Below are 24,598 nucleotides of genomic sequence, written 5' to 3'. Positions count from 1 at the left end.
GCTCCCCATAACAGCCAAAACATCAGTGTCTGGTGTCTTCTGAAAACAGAAGTTGTTGCTTGGAGCAAAATATGTAACATCACAAACCAGAAAGATTGCAATAGCAGGAAAGGATGATAGTGGAAGTGGACTGAAAGCAGGGCAATAGCTGTTCTCCTTACAAGGCCCTGCTAGTGCAAGGAAAGCAGATGGAGTAATAATTATTGTTTCATGTTGCAATATCATGACTTCTTTCAGTAAAGCCACCTCCCATCCATAAGTGTTAAATGGGACCATGTTATTAGAAGTCAACTAGCGATCTTTACAGTGAAGAGAGTGACCAAATCCTGGAAACCACAATAATGAAAGGAGGTTGCAAGGTTGGAAATTAGCTAGCTCCTTCCCTGGAGACCCCACAGGTAATTCCTACAGTCTCAGAAACATCTGGACATGGAAAGTAGCCTGGGCATCCGATGGAGGTGGTGAGTGAGTGCATTCATGCTATGGAGGTAGGGAAAAGCTGCCAGCTTAACCCTGTCAAAGAAAAGCTCAGCAGAAGCCCTGTTTGCTTTATTCCAGCGATGAAAAACAGAGTTGCAGCTTTCAGTGATGGTGTAGGGAAGGCATTTTCCACATTTCTGCATCAACTGCGTAGATCTGATTTGGTATTGTAATGGAGGAGTGGGTGCATGGAGAAATATATGTACAGGACTATAGACTGCTTTCAGTACCAAAGCTCCTGCCGTGCCCTAACTCCCACACAAATAAATCCTCTTACATCAGTAGGAACATACAGAGTTCAGCATCGGGGCAGAATCCAGCTGTGCATTTCTATGCTTCATAATAACGCGATTGTGTTGTGGTGCAGCACGAGAGGGACAATGCTGAAGCCTTTGCAAATCAAGCTGCAGGATGAGAACACACATGTATCCTCCCTGCTCTGGGGAAGCAGAGTGGGGAATTGCAGGGTATCTTGTCTGCAGCTCTTACGCAATCAGATGGTATGCGTTTGCCATCGTGGCCTTGTTTTGCAGTAGAAGCGAGCCATTGGTAGGAAAGGAAGTGAGAGTGAATAATAAATTCTACCTCTAAAAATAAGATCAGCTTTACAATAGGCCTTTTGCTCTTACACTGTTTATGTAGGCAAATTACTTGGCAGACCCTGCTCTGACAGCACAGAAGCAAGCTTTAGCCTGCTATTTTTGAGCCATTTATTCATCACAGGAGCTTTATTAAAAATGTACTTTCCATTCTTCTGCAAACAAATACAAAAATCTGGTCTCTGAAGATATCGGAGCCATTCATTTTTGAAGTTGGCAGCACTGACTTGGAGAGAAGAAGTTAGGTATTTTTTTTTCAGAGAAAACTTTTCTTTTTATCCACTGGAAATAATGAAATATTAAACATTCTATAAAAAAAACGTAAAATGTTTTGAAGGGAAAAGAAAGCAAATCACACAGTCTGACTCGAGTTCACCACAGGGAACCTTTCAGATGCTGTGGAGAAGCATAAGAGAGTGCTGTCAATGCACATCCACAGGCTACTCCTCCCATTCAGCCTCAATAATAAAGAATTCAGCATTTCTAGGGAAATAACTTCTATGCCCTATGAGCAATGTATATAACACACTACCACCACAGCAGTCCCTGGCTGATGGTTCAGCCATGTTACACGTTCAGAACAGATTCACCTCATACTTCCCCAGAAATCATCACTGCCTAACGTCAGCTGGCTTTGCCTGGCACAGCTCTGAGGCAGGACAGCAGAAAAGCCACCCCTTGACGTGGATGCTCCAGCCTGTGTGTTGAACACCGCTCCTTGGCACAACGTTGCTGTCTACAGGCATGGCAAGAGTTCTCCAATATGATCAGGCTTTGGCGGGGGTGGAGGTGTTGGTCATTTTTATGTTTAGGCTTGAATTTGCCTTGTAGGATTAAAAAAACCCCAATAATCAGGGAAATGCTACACAGACGGTTACAGCTGTTTGACCAGGTAGTACCTTTACGCATTTCATTACCGACAAGCCTACTAACACGACACCTCCAGGAACACCTCAGAGACAGGACGCAGAGCACAGAAAACACCAATTTCCTCTTCCATCCCCAGTGAGTCAGAGTTACAGTAACACCTTGTTCAAATGCAGTATAAAGAAAAAAAACAACACCCAGTATTTAATAGCCCTTGAAAGGTCTTGCTTCTTATCAGTGAGGAAAAAAGGCTTGATTATACACACTAGCTTAAAGTCTTTCTAACCTGAGGTACAGAAAATGTAATTTAAGATCCATTAAAATACCTAAACTACCTTAATCGCAAACTATCTATGGACTAATTTGAGAAGAAGGAATAGGAATCATTCCCAGATGCCTGTTTAAATGGACCAAGGTCCCAACAGTTCTGGATAGTGCCAGGCTGGCATATAGGCAGAAGACAGGGAGATAGTGAGACTGTGGGTGCTGATACCTCCCCTCCCAGCTCAAAAGACTGGGGCACCTCTGCCATCTCCAAGGAGGGAGCGTGGATCCCGACAGCATCCAGTGAGCCCCAGACGGCAGCTCTGCCTCTGCAGGGCTGCATGAGGGCAGGGGCCGCGCCGGGCCACGCTGCCTGCCGAGCCGGATCTCCTGGGCTCCATCACACTGGTCCCACAGGCCTGGCATCTACAACACCGGTGTGAACACAGGCTCGGATTTACCCCTGCCACAACACCCGCGGGAGAAAGACCAGAAAGCAACCCACAGGTACCAACAGAAAAAGTGGTACATGTGTAGAGCTCAAACACTGCCCTTGGTTGCTAGGTTGCTGTGTGACTGACTTGTAAATATGATCAGAGGCAGGACAGAGTTGTCTTACTAAAGCCTGGAAAAATAGTTAGATATCTTCCTTATAACAGCAAGGATGTAAATGCACAAAGCATTGAGGCAGCAGAAATAGCCAGGGCCTTGAAAGCACCATCAGAGAACTGGAAGGCATATTGTTAACAAACTTCATCCCACTACCTTTTCCATAGTATTATTATTTCTGCCACTAGATGTTTGTGATCTTTCTTTAGGCTCCATTGTAAGTTGAGTTCAATGCCTATATACTACAAATGTAATCTATGAATTATGCCAAATTTCAGATTGCATCTTTAGATGTACTTTTCATGTGTGCATATTTGGCCTCACAAAAATAATTCTTTTTAAGTTTTGAAATAAGTGCGATCTGATATGAACTTTGAGTACTTGATTTCAAAATGTTCAGTTGGTACTTACAAGTTCCAGTTGGTCATCTAAATCACCATGTATATTTCTTACTCAACTGGATGAGCAGAGCTTACCCAGTTTTTTGGTTTGTGATAAGATAGACATAGAGGATCTGAGCCAAAATCTTGCTAGGTATTATATAATAACAATTGGACAATCAATTTATTGGCTTTTCTGTTTTTCCAAGAGCACTTTGGCTATTAAAAAAAATGGCCTGAGGATGTGCAGAAAGCAGACATTTTTATCTGAGGTTGTATCTTATACAGTAGTAAAGGCAAAACAAACTCATCCAGTTCTTGCCCAGTGTTGGTTTAAACCAGATTGTTTTAGCTCGGTTGCAGTTTTGGAGACAACATGTGAGGTGAAGAGGGGAAATAGTACTGGAATGAGCCTTCTTCCCTTTCCATATTCACGGAAGAATGAGAGCATAGTTACTGCATCAGGGCTATGAGGCCACTGGAGACAGTAGGAGCCAGGCAAGAGAAAACTGGGGACAGCCCAGCACATGCAGACATTGGCTGTTCGGAGCACCATTTTCCATAAATGGTTCCATGTCCACTAAAGAAAGCCTTTAAAAGAGGACACTTAAGTGAGTGGGCTGACATCCTGCCATGCAATCCTCTGGAAACTTGCTTTTTCCCTAGGCCCCCTCATGAGCTTAGATGGCTGAGCAAACTCTCTCATTTACTTGTTAATACATGTAAAATTTTAACAGTAAATAATTTTAACAACAAAATTATACCTTTTAAGAAAAAAATTCATTGGTTATCCTATTTACCTCCTATTCCGCACCACCCGCCACACCCTCCCCGCAACTGAAGTAGGACTTCTTATAATGCTGTAGGGTAAACTGTAATAGTATGGTGACCATACAGAGGCACAGAAAAACAGCTATATGTGTGGTAAGTTGGAAAGCTCATCCCATCTGTTAATTCATCTCATTTACTTGGAAGACAAGGGCAGCAATCAGGAACCTGGTTCCTTATCGCTCTGGTGATTTTTTTATAGAAGGACATAGCAGATAAGGAAAACATGCCCTAATACAGCAGTAACCTGCCATTTGGCCTTCTCAAGAGATACTTATCTTTCTGCATACTGAGTAGCTGGATTAAAGGTCAGCAATGATCGATGTGGCACCAAGTCACCATTATAAGAAGCCTTTTAAGCACAGCTAATAAGGGGACAAAGCAGGACCTATTCCTCACCATTCTTAAATGTTGGGACTTTCTACAAATAGTAAAGCAAAAAAGGCACCTCCAAACAGATGTCGGATGTGTGTGATTTCACACTCATTGTTTCATCTTTATCGTTTGCATTTAGTATTCGTTGCCTCTTGTGAAGGAAGTGTCAGATATCCAACCAAGGGCCAGGCATGAAGTTGAGCACCACATTTCAAGGTACCTGCAAGCAAACAGTCACTGGAGGGCAGACAGAAGAACAGTCAAAATCAATAGCAAATGACCTATATGAATCAACTTATTTATCAAATATCAGTGATTTATGAGAGCAACTGGAGAAACAAAAACTAGCTTGAAAATGCTCTAAAAGCTTAAACTTGTAGGATACTTTATCCAGAACTTGTCAGATCTGTCCTGCTAAAGATGCAGCCCTGATTCTATACATTTAACAGGATGCTTTTCATAGGATTCTTTCTTATAAAAATAGACAATAGAAAAACCAAACAGAGGCAAATTTCTTAGTGCCACAGCTTTCCAGACAGCCTAGTTTGGCTGTCAGTACAGTCTATGGTGAAAATCCCACAAGACTTCAAGAGACATCAAATGATCCAGGACTGAACACTTTTTAATTTATACCTAACCTCAGTTTGGAAGCTGTGTGTGTGCATTACCTGTAACTGCTTTTAAAAGCCTACGTTCTTCATGTTCAGTCTGCTATAAGTACTACTGCACTTTCACTAATGTGTTTCCAAAATGTTAATCACTACTTATCAGTGCAGTAAATATATGGCATGCTGATGTCTGAGATAATTTTGTCAATAATAAACAAACTTATTTAAAGGATTAATGTCTTAATTAGGAATTTTGTTCTCTGTTTTGAGCCCTATGTAATTTAAAGGGGTCTCACCAAGATCCGTGTCATTACCTATTCTATAGAACATATTTTCTGCCCCATATTTCACACTCTTCTTTCTTCCCTTATTTACCTTGTTGGATGTCTCACTTTCTGAATAAATAAACTTTCTTGATTCACTGCATAGCACCAAGTAAAATGAAAACAAGCCATAAAAGTCATCTTTCAGTCATTAGCCAAAGACAGCTGAGGTATTATTAATGAAAATCTGATCAGAAAGAAAAGGCAAGATAATATAATTTGTGCTAGAAATTTGCAGGTAAAGTACAGCAAAATCAGTTTATGCTCACGTAGACCAGTAAGGGAGACAGAAGGGTAGAAAAGCCATCTTTAAAAATGACAGAGGATATCTCCTTTCAAAAAACTTTGACTGGCTTCAGCTATTTTGTTTTGTTGTCATAGAATCACAGAATCACAGAATCACTAGGTTGGAAAGGACCTTTAAGATCATCAAGTCCAACCATTAATCCAGAACCACCATGTCCCCTAAACCATGTCCTGAAGCGCCACATCCACAATCACAGAATCTCTGGGTTGGAAGGGATCTCTAAAGGCCATCTAGCCCAACCCCCCTGCAATGACCAGGGATATCTTCAACCAGATCAGGTTGCTCAGAACCCCGTCCAAACTGATCTGGAATGTTTCCAGGGATGGGGCATCTACCACCTCTCTGGGTAAGTAGATACACTTATACTAGGCAAGTTATACTTAGAGACAATTTCACTCTCTCTACCACAGTAATAAAATTAAATATATTCAAGTTTATATGATACATTAAAGGGTGACGGGTGCAAGGGAATCTTAAGTAATGGTACAGTGATATGAAAACACAACAAACGTTTAGTGAAACAACTCACAGATTATTTAAAATAAAATTTAGCTTAATCTTTTCTTTTCAGGTTATGAAGGGGACTGACCAGATCATGCCAAATTCCTGTTTCCTGGGAACAATATTGCACAGCTTATGAGTTTCACAAGCTACTTCTTTTGCCAATGATCAATTATTTAATTTAGTGCTGTTTGCCTAGCCTCATGTTTTGGTGTGGGTTCTTACTGCAAGCTGTATCTCTTGAGTTGTGATGTCCCCATCCTGCCACACTGCAACTGCCATCATGTGCTTCAACTTCCCTACCCTGTTTAGCTTAGCACAACAGTCCATCATACTGCAGCCCAAATGGCACAGCCCAACAACAGCAAGGCAGGATTTGCAGCTGAACCTATACAAAACCTAGTGCTGAATCTTTAAGATGTACTAATACATCTATTGCAAAAAATCTGTGCTGATCTTCTGTGTGACATGGCACCACAGGAGCTGGCCCCTCTCTTCTGAGAGTGCAGTTTGTTTCCAGTGCTCTTTCTAGACCAGTTAGTACATTTTGATGGCACCTTTTTCATAGCTGGACTGTATAACGTTGCTCCCTGAAATATGAGTCAGTTGCCAGACCAGTGCTGGTCACACCAGCAATAGTAATGACACACTGGGAAAAGAGAGCAGGCAGATAGAAAGACATTCCAAAAATCTAGAAGTAAGACCTGTGGAGGTCTGGGGCTCTTTTAAGTTACCCAGGTACTACCTAAGCCCTAGCCTCCACCGGTTTTACACCACTCTGCAGAACTCCCTTCAGCAGTGGTGTTTCAGTAGGTGGCACTCTGTCCTTGGAGCCTGCCTGGTGCCCAGCATGGACTTCCAGCAGATGAGAAAGTCAACTCTACCTCAATCCCTTAGCTACTGTAAAGGGTTGCTGTGGCCGGTGCCGCAGTGTTCCTCACCCCCCAGCTCTGCCCTTCCCTCCCACCACCCTGGCCGTGCTGCCCTCTTGGAGGGATGAAATTCCATGGTCAGTGGAGCAATGTGCCGGAAACCCATATTGTTTGCGCAGAGGCAATAGACGTTGTCTGTTCAGTAAGCAAATAGTTAACTTCCTAAAAGCACTGCAAATGAGCTGTAGAATTACACAGGATTTTGTTGTAATACTCAGTATAAGGAAAAAACAAAGCCAACACATAGGAAGAAAAAATGGTGCAGTCCAGGGTTCAATATTCAGCGTCAGCAGCTATCTGGAAACCAAAGTGTATTCATTTCCAACACCACAGAGGTAGTTGAGGGCAGTAAGAACTGGTGCCCAGGACAGAGAATCCCCACTCAAATGTAAATCAAGGCAGAGCGCAAATCAAGGCACAGCGTAATTTGATCAGTAGGTGAGCTAACAGCTCTTTGTCTGCAGAGGTCAGGACGGAAGGATCATTAACTTCTCCTTGAAGTGACTTTTTTTTACTCAGGAAAGCTGAGCAAGGCATAATTACTGTTGGTACCACCCACTGTGTTTTCTTTTGCTATTTATCCCTGAAATGCATTTGCACTGGATGGATTTGCAGGAAAGCTGTTGTCCAAGCTCACAGGGACTCAGGACTAGGTTATTGTTTTGCATGGGTTTTTCAGCTACGTTCAATGACACTATTGAAAGCTCAAGGGATGAAGAGATTCAGCCAACATGTATAACAACAGAAAGTCTGCAGGGACGGCTAATAAGAAAACCAGGCAAAATCTGCACAACAAATACTTGATTAAAACTATGTTTGGAAAAGGACTGAACATTCGTTTTAGCAGTAAAACGTCATTTTAGAGGAAACATGGTACAAAGGCAATCACTAGGTAAAGGCAGAGCACTGTTTTCCATTTTCTTAGAGCTGCTCATTTCTAATCTTGGCATGTATCTCCTAAAGTAGCTTACTGAACTGAAACAATGCTTGATGTTGTAATAGGGTAGCATGGTACTTGCAATCAAATTTAAGAATTAACAATCATACTTTTACTATAAACTTGTATGGTTTTCAGCACTATAAGACTTAATATCTTCAACAATTGTTCTCAATGAAAGTTAGAATTGATCAGAATTGATTATTTTTTCCTGCCCCCAAACTAACTTACAGGCAATTGAAAATTAACGTTTGTATTTATGGAGCAACCCAAGGCTTGTACGGGAAATAATTCCTTTCACCACTCCAACAGAGCAGAGGGATCTCCCCAGAAAATCAGGCTGGTTGAAGTAGATTGGTAAATACTAGCAAGTTATCCAGAGAGCTACAGTCATAATTTTGCATTGAGACAGTTGGACAGTGAAGGTATGCACTGGAAGATTCATACCCACCCCACCCACTTCAGTCCTGCTCCTTACAAGTATCAACACAAGTACATAGGTCCATCATTTCAGTGACCAGTTATTGTTTAGGAAATAACCAAAAAAGAAGTGGTATTTTCTTGTCTGTTTTTGAAAGCATGAGGGATTGTCATGATCTCAGATCCCTCATCATGGGCAAGGACTATCAGAAAAGCAGCCTTTTCTGTGCCTCCCTGCCATCATCATGATTTGTACATGTTGTTTAAAAGTCTGAAGAAACTGTGCTCCTCTGAGCTGACCACGGGCACTCCAACATCCTTAGGAGGGTCTTTCCTCCTTTCCAATTGCTGCATTACAGCTGCATTACTGCTCACTCTTTTGCAGTTATTCTCACAAGGTAAGAAACCACAGATCTCTAAGACTAGATTTCTTAAGAAAAGGTGAAGAACACACCTTTTGTAAACAACAAATGGGCAAGGAGCAAAGACTACAAGTCACCCAGGTAACTAGATCCACAAAAACACCATTAGCAATTTTGGATTTACTTACTTCAAGATGCCTCCAAGAGGTTTTCAAAATGACTTGTTTTAAAGAAATAACAAATTATGATCCCATGAGTAAATTGTTAAAGTGGCATGGGCAGCTGGTGCAATATCTGTTAAAGAACCACAGAAAACCCTTCTCCAAGTAGCCCTCTCAAAGAGAACATTTAACAGGAACCTGTGTTGAATGTGCACCCAATAAAATGGGTTCTACAGATATATGTACCACTTCAGGAGACCACTGCAAAAACTACAGAAGATACTTGAACCTGATCTCAGTTGCTTATCACAGAAGGTTTGAGGCCTAGGGTTTTTTTTTCCCAGCAGTTTAACTTAGATCTAGCAAGACTGACTTCTCTCTGATTCTGCTATCTTTGCATGCTTATCTCTTGTTTCTGTGCTTCCCTTTCAACTTCTTAATCCTATTCCTGAGTTTTTGTTCTTTTTTCTATTTTTAACTCTCCTTGTAATCCATCTAACATAGTTTTACTTTACTGATAAAGAGTACCTCCTTATTCCTAATTGATTGATGCTATACACTGTTAAATTAGACCACTATCTAGAGCTGGTGGCCAAGAAGAACTGTCTTTTGATGCTGCTGTCGGTTAGGCTTTTGCCATCCTAATATATATTTGAGCAATAAGATGAGTGTGAGAGACACAAGCCGTATCTCGGCTTCTTCAGTGTGGAACTGAGATCGGTGAGAAGGATAAAACTGTAAGACCACCATAAAGGCACTGGCAGAGCAGGAATTGTTGCGGAGGGCCACAGATACAAATCACGGTTAAAAAAACCGAGCTTTTGAAACTTCCAAAAGCAAATGTTATCTTCCTCCTTTTCATGGCCATTACAATCACCTGATTTCCATTTGGTTACAGGGAGTTTCAGATTCACTATATCGTAACTTAAGTTTTTATCGTCATTTTTCCTGCACTGTACAGATCACTAAAGAGATCAAGTGGGGCATTTGAAAACATCCCTTGGAACATCACTTAGCACATTGTTAAATCTCCCTCTGTGGAATTCGACCTGATGGCCTGGCATCCATCAAATGCTCCTGCAATGAGCAGCACTTGGTGCCTTCCTGGCCCAGTGCTCACAACAAGTAAGGCATCAGTAAGCAGAGAGCAGATGGAAAACTCAGTGTTCACAGTACATCAGAAATTCGTGCTAGAACTTCCTCCCTTCTGACTTTTAATTTTTATTGAAGCTGCTGCATTTTTAGTAGTTTGTTGCTGTCATTTTATAATTATATTTATATTCACATAATGTTAAATAAATTTTTTTAAATCTCCTTTTGGATCACCATTTCTAGAATTAATGCGCAAGTTTCATACTAGCGATATGTATTCATATAAGGCATCAAATGGAAGGACTTTGCTTCTGAAACTTTGCCTGTTTTATTGTAGAGCTGGTGAAGAGATACTGCAGCTCATACAAACATTGCTTGTATTTATAAAGCAGCTAAAAAATAATCTCCAGACGTTTTTTATACCTCAGCTGTCCTATTTTTCTGTGAGCATTCTGGTCTCTTAATATTACTCAAAGGAGAAATAAAAACTCATAAAAATTAAGTCACAAAAATGAGTCTCAAAGTTAAGAGTTTTACTTAAGCCTGCACCAAGTTCAAGATATTTCATTTGCCCTCAATACACCCCATTGTGCAAGCGCTTCTACAGAATGAGGACTCTTACAGACTATACATGCCGCGGTATCTACCCTAAACTCTACATTTCTTCCCTTCTGCTCCCCGCCTTGAAATTTAATTTGGGCTTTCAATGTTGCTTTTTGAATAGGCATGGGGGGACATGGGGAGGGAGGGGTGATTCACTTGCTAGTTTTGAAATGGTCTTTGTTCCCATTCATATTGTTCTGTAATGACGCATACTATGAACTCTCAGTAATCCTGAAACCAACATTTCAGCTCAGGCTACACCCTTCCACTGGTCAGAAAACAGCATCATCATGTTAAACAACATTCATGTAAAACAAATGGTGAAGCAAAAGACAATGACAAATAAACAAAGCAAAAGAATGAACTAGAGAGTGGTTTCAATGAATGGCATTAAATATGAAAGGCAAGTTTTCCTCCTGGCATAATTCTTTAATACTAATCTGTGTTATTTATGACCAGATCACAATGGATATTTTTGTGCATCTGAACTGAGAAGCAGCATGCCTATAGAGAAGGGCATCAGCACACATGCACACAAGCTGTTACTGTGTGTTTCCTTCTTTCACTAGTGAATACACAGGTCCTGGACGTCGATGCAATGCAACTTACCCCAGATCGTTAATGTCAACTTGAACAACACGTTCCTCTAGAGGAAAGATAGCTATGGGTAGTGGTTTACACTGCCCAGGCTACTGCTGTTGGTCTTAGACAAGTCAAGTAATACCTGTGGAACTCAAATTTTTCCTCTCTAAAACAAGAACATTGCATATACCTTGACACTTAGCAATCTGGTGACTATATGGGGATTTAAGAATTTAAGATAAAAAAAAATAAAGCATCTTACAGATGTTTATTCACAGTATAGTGCACTAGACATGTCCTGGGATCTGATTATCTCCTTATCACACACCCATTTTCCAGCCAGAATACCTATGCAGGTATTCCACTTCACACTGTGGAACTACTAATGGTGGCACAGCATGCCTGCTGCATTCCAGCTGGGTTGGAGTGCATTACTCTTGAATTCTCCTTGTGTTTGTTTTGATTTCTGTTTTGGATTTATACACATATGTAACATATGCCCATACCTGCAAGTCCAGTTAGACCAACCCCAGAAGTCATTTGGACTGTAGTGAGCAGCAACTCAACCATGGAGATGAAATCCAGTTTGCTGCATCCTTCTGTATCTTATAGACATGAAGGATGAGCTCCTTTGGCAATTTTCTGTTTCTTTTTACTGTTCCCTCTCTTCCGGTGTTATTTGCTCTCCTAGTTGGGCACAGACATATCCCATTTCAATGTATATTAACCTCACAGGGAGTAGAAAGATATACAAAAGGACAACCATTTGGTGCAGAAATAGTCACCTGCTTCTTAATTAGAAGACCAACTGTCCAAACAAAAGAATGACTTGCGTGCCTGGTTTACTGTGATAGAGTGAAAGGAAGCCTCAAATTACATGATTTACAAAGAAGATGACACCTCTGCTACAGCCCACTTACTTGCAGCATGTAATCAGATTACAAGGTCAGATTTTTATGCAATGATGAAAATTTGGGGATTTTTTTCACTTTCTTCTTTTTTGCACCTTTAGGGATTACTGAAAGCCTAAACATCTCAGGCTATGTATGTTTAAAAAAAAAAAAAAAAAACAGCAAAACCCCAACCCAAACGTCAACTAGCTTGTCCCAAACAACTAGACAAACAAGTCCTTGGCATGAACTTCTATATTTCCCTGTTGGTTACTGCAAGATCTTCCATTTCTCACATTTCTCACAGATTTAAACTTCATAATTACAATGGGATTATGAAAAGACTGTAACTTGACTAAACCAAAACCTGAGTGCAGGTGGTTCCCACTGCTTACAGTGACAGTGGGAGGAGACTGTTAGAATACTTTAAAAGTTTTTATCTGCCAAGCCTCTCCCCTGGCAGTGCCTCCTGCATCCAACCAAACTGAGGATTTTTAATTAACAAAGTTTCATTTATATGCAGAATATTACTGCTAACAGAAATCTATCGGGTATAAGACAGTGCAACTGTCTTAGAAGAAATGACAGTCTTTTGTGCGTACACACCCCCTTACCCCCCTTATTTTAAACCAAGGCATTTCCATGTGATTTGGGATGTGCAGACCTAGCACAGTATCTTCAGCAATTTGCTCCAGTCCAGAGGTACTGAAGATACATATGAGAGCTGTCAGCACAAGATGTTGCTGCCTAGGACTACATACTCAATATGTATATATATTAGAATTCAGTAGCTGTACCCACCCCTTTACTTTTGCCACATTGTCTGAAAGCAATGCAAGTCTGAGCATCCTGGGCTCACCACTGGAGTCTGTCCAGGCAAAACTTCCATTCAGTTCAGAGCGCTTTGCCCAGCTAAGCCCTCAGCACCAAGAGCATTACTTTTCCAGGTACCAGTCCTGATCCAGGAAGGTAGTTAAGCCTAGTTGTTCTGCTGGGTGAGCCCGAGGTAAGATCAGCATCTTTTAAGCATGAGCCCCTTATTCTCAGCTTATGCAAATAGCAATGATAGGGCTCACAGGCAAACTTCCAAGATCTAGCTCATCCTTTGACAGACGTCAGGGTCTTGCCGCAGCAAATGTCTGCAGGGTACATACACACATTACGTGTCTTAAGGGAAGAATAGTAATTAACTGCAAGTTTGACAATAGGCAGAGGGAACCTTCTTGGGAATACCTATACCAGAGCATCCTATTTACAAGGAGAGAAAAGATCTGCTGAGCAGCTGCTCTCAGACTGCACCAGTGCCTGATTGAAACTTTTCATCCCTCTGGACCAAACAATTTTGCTCAGGTTTTGTCCTGAGTACAGAGTTTGGATCTTGCTTCAAATCCTTACTACATGAGCAAGAAGATACCCCACTCACCCCCAACTGTTCACTTAATACCCTGCTGCAGTGCCAAAGAAAGAAGGAAGCAAATGATGCTCAGAAAGCAAGGAGCAGAATGACTCCCAGGTAATTTTGAGTGTTGCATCAGAAGAAGATGGGGTTCGTTTATGCTTTGGAGAACTCTATATATAATTGCAAGAAAATTCCCTTGGCAGCCTGGAATGAGTAATTCTTGACAGAAAAACTTGATAATCTGTCTCCTGACAACTCTACTTAATCTTTGCTTGTTTTGAGTAACAATAACATATGTTACATATTTTGACACAATGAATATTTTAAACTGATTTGAATGAACAGATACATTAAGATTACTAAAGTGAGAAATGTGTATTTTCCCCTCTCCATAGTCTTTTCAGGCTGAGTGTGAGCTAATCCAGGTTGCAGAAGCCTTTCTTTACTTCTCCCTGAGCTTAGAAGAATAAAGCAATCAGGATACAAAATGCTTGTGCTGTGCAGTTCCAAGTTCTAATCACAGATTGCTACACACACTGCTTATTAATTAAGCAAATGCATTAATTTTAAATTAATTAAATAACAGCTACAAGCCAAACCATCTTCATTGACTACAAAAGGACAATGCTGTCTGGTACCAGAGATACCTCTCTGATGACAAAACAATTAAAGCAGCTACTGCTTTAATTCTCTTTTACCAGAAAAGAGCATCTCCTGAAGCTCACTGCTGTTGATTCATAAAATAGCCAAGCTATGCATTGTGACTACTGAGATCTTTTCTAAGTTTTAACACATACCCACAGCTATCCATTTTCAGAAGTGTTACTTTGTTGTTCTTGCAAAGCACCTAACAAAAGATGAAGAGAACAATATGGTACTGCTTCTTGAGTATTTACAACAAGCTTATTGGAAACAGAATTGAATAGCTAAAGAAAAAACAACAGGAACTTCTTACCACGGATAAGGTAAATTGCTGCCAAGTCATCTAAGGCCTTTTGGAACTACTATTAATGTGTTGATAGTTAATCAGTCCATTATTGGCTTGTTGCTTAAAGAAAATTAAAAATCAGCAAATATCCTGTTGGAAGGGAAGGCGATCTCCATGAAATAGAGAGGGCCTTCTGTTCCCATTTGTAATTCACAAGCATGTTCCAGCAAATAGAGAAATTACAATCCTACCACTTACACTTTCTGAAACATTAAGGACAGGGTACTATATTAATACTCCTCCATAAGGAAAAGGAGGAGATAGTGATCCCACACTAACAAGAAGCCAGACATACTGAAAATATTTAGTCATTTCTTTAAATGGCCTGACTACAATCCAACTTCCACCTCATTGCAACTTCTTCACAGCTCAGACAAAGATTTTGTTTCTGCTTCATATTTGCTTTTTGGTACAGAACATGAGCCAACATAAGAAATATGCAACATGACTGATTTTGTTACAACTGGGTCTTGCAGTTCCATCTACATCAAGCATCAGTCTCTGGAAAATGAAGGAGGTCACTCCCTATTTCCTCCTTTCTCTCTTCAAATGATCCTTTAATACATCTTTCTTATTCAAAGATATCTTACAGACTTTCTGCACAGGCTATTGAGCACTGCCATGCAAGTTGTCACACACAAGCATGCTAAAATTATTGGTGGCCACAGTATTAAGCAGGAGTCCTACGGATTATTCCAGTGAGAAAAAGTGCATTAAAGCACCGAAGACAAGAAATCTACTGAAACTGCTGAGATTCTGGAGGTGATTATACCAGCTAAGGCTGGAGGTGATTATACCAGCTAAGTTGGAGTAGGGATTAAGAAATAATATAAAAAGGCATTTAAGGCAGAAGTTATGAAAAGAAGCCAAAACAGGCAAGGTCCAGCACCAAGTATGGGAAATGTGGAAGTGTTGTAGATGGCAACCTCCTATTGATCATTTCAGTCCAGAGGTGAAAGACAGCACTCACTCTCTCACAGTTCTGAAAATGAAACCTTCATCTGGGCAGTCACGTGCTATATTGGAGTTCTGGTTCTTAAGGATAGGACTTCACATCTCCATTGCATGTTGCATCATCCACTCAGAAGAACTTTACCAGTATCACTAGCGCTAAACAGTAAGACATACCAAATGTCCCCAAATCAAAAGATTTTGTAAAAGGATAAATTCCAAGTAATTTTCATTTTGTTTCTTGGTGAAAGCTTTCTCCAAGCTTCTCATTACAACTGCTTTCCCTTCTTCAAGGGAAGGATATCTTCAACAGATGCTTGGGACAGTGGGAAGAAGAGGAAATATTGCGAAACTCAAAGTAAAACTGTAAGCATTCGTAATTCTGAGTGCTTACCTCAGAAATATGTTATTAGGATTAACAAGCAGGATCACTGATGGAGAGTGCAAGTCGGTTGTGTAGTTCACTTTGGGGGAACTTTTACGTCTGTCCAATGCTCACATATTCATATTTTGCAGTAAGCAAGTCCTCACACGCATTTTCAAGTATTTATACACCCTGTCCTGGTTTCAGCCAGGATAGAGCTGGTTTTCTTCACAGAAGCCAGTGTGAGACTGTGTTTTGGATTTGGGATGAGGAACTGTTGATAATGTGCTGATGTTTTGGGTTGTTGCTGAGCCGTCAAGGACAGTCCAGCTCCTTGTGCTGGCCTGCCAGCGAGCAGGCTGGGGGTGCACGGGGAGCTGGGAGGGGACACAGCCGGGACAGCTGACCCAGACTGGCCAAAGAGATATTCCCTACCATACGACGTCATGCCCAGTACATAAACTGGAGTTGGCCGGGGGGGCGGAAATCGCTGCTCGGGGACGGGCTGTCGATCACGGGGTGGTGAGCAATTTCTGTATTGGGCATCACTTGTTCTTATACATTCCTTTGTTGGTATTATCATTATTGTTCCCTTCTTTCTTTCTGTCCTATTAAACCGTGTTTATCTCAACCCACGAGGTTTTTCCTAATTCTCTCCCCCGTCCCGCTGTGGGAGGGAGAGTGAGCGAGCGGCTGCGTGGTGCTTAGCTGCCGGCTGGGGCTAAACCACGACAGTCCTTTTTGGCGCCCAACGTGGGGCCTGAGACTTGAGATAGTAACGGTTGCAGGTCACAATATCAGTTTGATTTGCATCATGCTCTCGTCTTTGTTGTACATGTTAAGGATCGGTGTTGGTTTCTGCGGGCTGCTGCACTCTGCAATGATTAGTAATGTCTCGCCTGTGAACTTTGTTTTTAGAGCAGTGACCTTGAGCTTAATGTGGTATCATCTGAGCTCTGTACTAAAGCCGTTACTGTATTTTGGCTACAGTCTTGTGGAGACGATTAGCAATTATACTTCTGCCTCTGAAAGGTTTTTTATGGAGGAAATGCAGAGTGGTACCTTTGATACCCTCTATCATAACATTTCCTCCTTCATCACAATAATTTTTCAGTATTTTGAACACCCTTGGCTGGTTAAAATACCTCTATTGCTACTTCTGGGGAACATGGTTTCAGTTTTGTCTAAGGTTGGCAAGCAATTTAAGAATATCACCCGGAGATCTGCCCCAAGGCTGGATAGTTATGAATGGCAGGGTGTGTGGAACAGCATGGGCAAATGCCTGGGGCGGTGGGCACCTCTGGTGTTTTGGAGCTTCACTCCCAAACAAGTGCAGAATCCTGATAAACTAGCAGAATATCTGGAAGAAGGATGCTGTCAGCCTGGCAGCTCCAAGGAGACACAAATCATTGCCATGTGCTGGGGCCTGGCCCATGCCTACCGAACCCTATTTAACACTATGCAAAGGGGAGAGGGGCTCTCTGGGTCTGATGGCAATGTGGCAGGCACTGTGACTACTCCAACGTCTGTAGCAGGCACTGTGACTACTCCAACCCCCACGGCGGGCACTGTCACTACTCCAACCCCCACGGCGGGCACTGTAGCTACTCAGACTGTTGCAGCTGAACCAGAGAACCAGCCCATCCCGGTATCAGTTGCCCCTGTACAAAAGAAGAAATCTTGGAAGCGGAAGTCAGCTCGTTTAGTAAGGGAGGAGGAAGATTCTGCTAAGAAGGAGCCAGAGGAAGAGAGTGAGGAGGCAGAGTGCTCTGAAGCAGGGCCATCACAAGCACGGAAGAGGGAAGAGAGCGAGTCATCGCTTGAAGAGGAGGAAGAGGAAGAACTTATAAAAGAGACGGTAACTACCCGATCTCTATCCCTGAGTGAATTGCGAGATATGCGAAAGGATTTCAGCCGTCGTCCAGGTGAGCACATTGTCACCTGGCTGCTCCGATGCTGGGATAATGGGGCCAGTAGCCTGGAATTAGAGGGTAGGGAAGCCAAGCAGCTGGGATCCCTTTCTAGGGAAGGGGGCATTGACAAAGCAATTGGAAAAGGTGCACAAGTCCTCAGCCTCTGGAGACGACTCCTGTCGGGTGTGAAGGAAAGGTATCCCTTCAAGGAAGATGTTCTATGTCACCCAGGCAAGTGGACCACCATGGAGAAAGGTATCCAGTACCTGAGGGAGCTAGCGGTGCTGGAAGTGATTTATGGTGACTTGGACAATGGACAATCATCCAAAGATCCAGATGAAGTCAATTGCACGCAACCTATGTGGCGGAAGTTTGTACGGAGTGCACCATCATCATATGCCAACTCATTAGCAGTAATGGCCTGGAAGGACGGAGAGAGACCAACGGTGGATGAATTGGCTGGCCAACTCCGGCAATACGAAGAAAGTCTCTCTTCCTCCCTACGGGCCTGCGTCTCTGCTATAGAGAAACTGTCCCGAGAGTTCCGGCAATTCAAAGAGGATATGCCCTACCCTCCACCCATACGGACCAGTGTCTCAGCCATTAGGAGTAAGCACTCTTCTGTTCAAGAGAGAAGATATAGAGGATACACACCACGAGCCACCCTGTGGTTTCAATTGCGTGACTACGGAGAGGACATGAGGAGGTGGGATGGAAAACCTACCTCGACCCTAGAGGCACGAGTACGCGAGCTGCAAGGAAAAACAATTACAAAAGGGGGTTCAGGTTCCTCAAGGAAAATCGTCGCTCCACTTTCCAGTGGGCAGCTTCCCAGAAAGAATAGAAGAGCTGATCTCACCTCTGATCCTCTTGAAGGGACTTCTGATTCCTATTTACAAGAAGTGGGTAACGAGTACTATGAGCAGGATTAGAGGGGCCCTGCCTCCAGCCAGGCGGAGGAGAGGGACAACCGAGTTTATTGGACTGTGTGGATTAGATGGCCTGGCACGTCAGACCCACAGGAATATAAGGCTTTAGTGGACACCGGTGCACAATGTACCCTGATGCCATCAAGCCATATAGGGGCAGAACCCATCTGTATTTCTGGAGTGACAGGGGGATCCCAACAGCTGACTGTACTGGAGGCTGAAGTGAGCCTAACTGGGAATGAGTGGCAGAAGCACCCCATTGTGACTGGCCCGGAGGCTCCGTGCATCCTGGGCATAGACTACCTCAGCAGAGGGTATTTCAAGGATCCAAAAGGGTACCGGTGGGCTTTTGGTATAGCTGCCTTGGAGACGGAAGAAATTAAACAGCTGTCCACCTTGCCTGGTCTCTCAGAGGACCCTTCTGTGGTGGGGTTGCTCAGGGTCAAAGAACAACAGGTGCCGATCGCTACCACAACAGTGCACCGGCGGCAATATCGCACCAACAGAGACTCCCTGATCCCCATCCATGAGCTGATTCGTCGGCTGGAGAGCCAAGGAGTGATCAGCAAGACTCACTCACCCTTCAACAGCCCCATATGGCCAGTGCGAAAGTCTAATGGAGAGTGGAGACTGACAGTAGACTATCGTGGCCTGAATGAAGTCACGCCGCCACTGAGCGCTGCTGTGCCGGACATGCTAGAACTTCAATATGAACTGGAGTCAAAGGCAGCCAAGTGGTACGCCACCATTGATATTGCTAACGCGTTTTTCTCGATCCCTTTGGCAGCAGAGTGCAGGCCACAGTTTGCTTTCACTTGGAGAGGTGTCCAATACACCTGGAATCGACTTCCCCAGGGGTGGAAACACAGCCCTACCATTTGCCATGGGCTGATACAAACTGCACTGGAACAGGGTGAAGCTCCAGAGCATCTGCAATACATTGATGACATCATCGTATGGGGCAACACAGCAGAAGAAGTTTTCGAGAAAGGGAAGAAAATAATTCAAGTCCTTCTGAAAGCTGGTTTTGCTATAAAGCAAAGTAAAGTCAAGGGACCTGCACAAGAGATCCAGTTTTTAGGAATAAAATGGCAAGATGGACGTCGACAGATCCCAACGGATGTGATCAACAAAATAACAGCTATGTCTCCACCAACTAGCAAAAAAGAAACACAAGCATTTCTGGGTGTTGTGGGTTTCTGGAGAATGCATATTCCAAATTACAGTCTGATTGTAAGCCCTCTTTATCAAGTGACCCGGAAGAAGAACGATTTTAAATGGGGCCCTGAGCAACGACAAGCCTTCGAACAAATCAAACAGGAGATAGTTCATGCCGTAGCCCTCGGGCCAGTACGGGCAGGACAAGATGTTAAAAATGTGCTCTACACGGCAGCCGGGGAGAATGGCCCTACCTGGAGTCTCTGGCAGAAGGCACCAGGAGAGACTCGAGGTCGACCTCTAGGGTTTTGGAGTCGAGGATATAGGGGATCTGAGTCCCGCTATACTCCAACTGAAAAGGAGATATTGGCGGCATATGAAGGAGTTCGAGCTGCCTCAGAAGTGGTTGGTACTGAAGCACAGCTCCTCCTGGCACCCCGACTGCCGGTGCTGGGCTGGATGTTCAAAGGGAGGGTCCCCTCTACACATCATGCGACTGATGCTACGTGGAGTAAGTGGGTCGCGCTTATTACACAGCGGGCTCGAATAGGAAATCTTAATCGCCCGGGAATCTTGGAAGTGATCATGGACTGGCCAGAAGGCAAAGATTTTGGAATATCACCGGAAGAGGAGGTGGCGCGTGCTGAAGAGGCTCCACCATATAATGAACTGCCAGAGAACGAAAGGCAATATGCCCTGTTTACTGATGGGTCCTGTCGTATTGTAGGCAAACATCGAAGGTGGAAAGCTGCTGTATGGAGCCCTATACGACGAGTTGCAGAAGTGGCTGAAGGACAAGGTGAATCAAGTCAGTTTGCGGAGGTGAAAGCCATCCAGCTGGCTTTAGATATTGCTGAACGAGAAAAATGGCCAGTACTCTATCTTTATACTGACTCATGGATGGTAGCAAATGCTCTATGGGGGTGGCTGCAGCAATGGAAGCAGAGCAACTGGCAACGCAGAGGCAAGCCCATCTGGGCTGCTGAATTGTGGCAAGATATTGCTGCCCGACTAGAGAATCTCGTCATAAAAGTACGTCACGTAGATGCTCACATACCCAAGAGTCGGGCCACCGAAGAACATCAAAACAACCATCAGGTGGATCAGGCTGCTAAGATTGAAGTGGCTCAGGTGGATCTGGACTGGCAACATAAGGGTGAATTATTTATAGCTCGGTGGGCCCATGACACCTCAGGCCATCAGGGAAGAGATGCAACATATAGATGGGCTCGGGATCGAGGGGTGGACCTGACCATGGATGCTATTGCACAGGTTATCCATGAATGTGAAACGTGTGCTGCGATCAAACAAGCCAAGCGGTTAAAGCCTCTCTGGTATGAAGGACGATGGTTGAAATATAAATATGGGGAGGCCTGGCAGATTGACTATATCACACTTCCACAAACTCGCCAAGGCAAGCGCTATGTGCTTACCATGGTGGAAGCAACCACCGGATGGCTGGAAACATACCCTGTGCCCCATGCCACCGCCCGGAACACTATCCTGGGCCTTGAAAAGCAAGTCTTATGGCGACATGGCACCCCCGAAAGAATTGAGTCAGACAATGGGACTCATTTCCGAAACAACCTCATAGACACCTGGGCCAAAAAGCACGGCATTGAGTGGGTGTATCATATCCCCTATCATGCACCAGCTTCCGGAAAAATTGAACGATACAACGGACTGTTAAAGACTACACTGAGAGCAATGGGTGATGGGACATTCAAAAATTGGGATAAACATTCAGCCAAAGCCACCTGGTTAGTCAACACTAGGGGATCTACTAATAGAGCCGGCCCTGCCCAATCAAAACTTCTACGTACTGTAGAAGGGGATAAAGTCCCTGTGGTGCATGTGAGAAACATGCTGGGGAAGACAGTCTGGGTTACTCCTGCATTAGGAAAAGGCAAACCCATTCGTGGGATTGCCTTTTCCCAGGGACCTGGGTGCACTTGGTGGGTAATGCGGAAGGATGGGGAAGTCCGATGTGTACCTCAAGGAGACTTGATTTTGGGTGAAAACAGTCAATTATTTGAATTGTATTATGTTAATTGTTCAGAATGACATTACTACTATGGCTGCTATCTACCATATCAATGGTATTATAGTAAGAATCACCCAGACTGATGAAGAATGAGCTTCACTGAAACCAAGCAACATGCAGCAGTGATGAAACCAGAACTGGCTTCAGCAGCTTGCGCTCAACAAATCCCTCGAGATCGACATCTTCGACCTGCAGATCATGGACATGGACCGTGCCAGATGACAATCCAACACCACATACCATCTCCCCTGCCCTGAGAGACTGCTATGATGGATGAAGCCCAGAGTCATGGACTGACTGAACTCCATAGACATTTTAAGTGATGGCCCATGGACTAAGAGAGTGATATCTGTGTGTATATATTAAAGGACAGGAAGAGTAATAATGAATAATTGGAATGTATTGAAAAGTATAGGACCTGGGCATGACGTAAATGGTATGGAATAAGGGGTGGATACTGTCCTGGTTTCAGCCAGGATAGAGCTGGTTTTCCTCACAGAAGCTAGTGTGAGACTGTGTTTTGGATTTGGGATGAGGAACTGTTGATAATGTGCTGATGTTTTGGGTTGTTGCTGAGCCGTCAAGGACAGTCCAGCTCCTTGTGCTGGCCTGCCAGCGAGCAGGCTGGGGGTGCACGGGGAGCTGGGAGGGGACACAGCCGGGACAGCTGACCCAGACTGGCCAAAGAGATATTCCCTACCATACGACGTCATGCCCAGTACATAAACTGGAGTTGGCCGGGGGGGCGGAAATCGCTGCTCGGGGACGGGCTGTCGATCACGGGGTGGTGAGCAATTTCTGTATTGGGCATCACTTGTTCTTATACATTCCTTTGTTGGTATTATCATTATTGTTCCCTTCTTTCTTTCTGTCCTATTAAACCGTGTTTATCTCAACCCACGAGGTTTTTCCTAATTCTCTCCCCCGTCCCGCTGTGGGAGGGAGAGTGAGCGAGCGGCTGCGTGGTGCTTAGCTGCCGGCTGGGGCTAAACCACGACACACCCACATAGATCTGGTTTAGGCAACTATCATACTATTCATGCTACTCGAAGGTGTGCACTTCCACTTTGAATGCTGGAAATCTATGGCCATGTAAAAACAGAAATGAGATATTTTGGTTGAAAAAAACCAAGAGGAAAAGCAGACTTCTTTTCTGTCCTTCCTATCCTTGGGCAGGCAGTCCCATCCACTCCTTTGTACCTGTTCTGATGTTTTCACTGGCCCAATTTAACTTGCTAACCTGGAAGCACACATGGTTTTGGGGTTGGATTTTCTGTCAATTTTCTGCTTTGAGCAAAGGGGGATTGAGACTCCTCTGCCTAATTGTACTGGTAGCACTAGACTGTTAAAATCAGTTCAAAACAAAACATGCAACTTTATATTTGAAATTGTGCATAATCAACCACAGTACAATGAAAAAGACGATGATGTAAAAAATTACTGTTTTTCCATGGAAACACCTTAAAATAAACAAATGTACACTTATTTTAAAATAAGAATTAATTTTTAAAGTGAAAATGTGGGTCTGCTCTTATGTTTTACCTGATTTACTTTTTCCTTGCAATGCATGCAAGTTAAGTCCTACGAATCAGGCTCTTGCATTTGTTGTTTCAGTGACATCTTGTTAATAACAAATCCCATATATTACCAGTAATCATGATAAATTGGCACATTAAAGAGTGCTTCTAGGGTAATTTTAACAAGTGGGTTTGTTTTCCCTCATAAAAGTGACATACTTGAAGGAGGAAAGAAATTACTTAATTTTTGAAATAGCGAATGACCTCTATTTCTCTCATACCTGTGAGCAGAGGAACCATCAGCAAGGGCTAATTGTTACCTTAAAATGAAGGTCTTTGTACAGAAGGAGAAAAATTCAGAGCTCTTCTGGGAGCACTGAGTCCCTGCTTCAACTGTGCTATGGGGAAAAGGACTGGAGCTGTTGCTCCAGGCAGGATTTTTTCTGTCTTACCTGCAGGATAGACTCGTCTATGCAGCATTTTTTTACTGTCACATATGTTGTATTTTCATGGAGCTGAAAGGCTTACCAGTTTGGTCTGGATGGGAGCAAACAAAGGTGCTGCCACCTAGCCTGGACCCAGCATTTGTGATTCAAAAGGCAAAAAAATTCCTTGATTTTCACACATGCTGCAGTAGCGCAGAAGTTTCTTCCCAGACAAGGATGAGATCCTGATAAAAGGTTGCAGGTTCACTTTAGTCAAGCCTATTGCCTAGAAATGTCCTCTTTATAAAGAAAGAATATAAGAAATAACCAGCTATCATCCCAGCAGCTAGAGAAAGCTGTGAAATATGCTGCACAGGGCTCAAATACGCTACTTACTTGTAAAAGAAAATGAGGAATGGAGAGGCTCACAGACAGTTTCCAAGGTTACTCAGGAGGTCCTGCTAGACTGCATCTCCTTTCACCTTCCCACATCCCTGCAGCTCTCCTAATGGAGCAGCTCCGCTGGGCATGTAGCAAGCTCCAGACATCACTCCTCACTTGAACAAGTAACAGCCTCTCTGTCGGAAGACTGAACATTCAAGATGGACAACACACATTCTCTAGAGAATGCTTAGTTCTTGGTTTTCACCTTCTCTCTTCTAAATCTATTTTTCAAAAGTTGGAGGGTCTTCCCCCTTTTTTATCCTCTCTAGTCAACAACTGCATTTTTCTTAGCAATAGAAAGCAGCTATCAGTCCTAATGGATAAACATTAAAATGTTAGTTTGGAG

The sequence above is a fragment of the Phaethon aethereus genome (genome assembly GCF_964289735.1).
Source record: "Phaethon aethereus genome assembly, chromosome: Z".
Lineage (NCBI taxonomy): Eukaryota > Metazoa > Chordata > Aves > Phaethontiformes > Phaethontidae > Phaethon > Phaethon aethereus.
The sequence above is the reverse complement of the archived record's forward strand: the minus strand, read 5'-3'. Positions refer to the sequence as shown.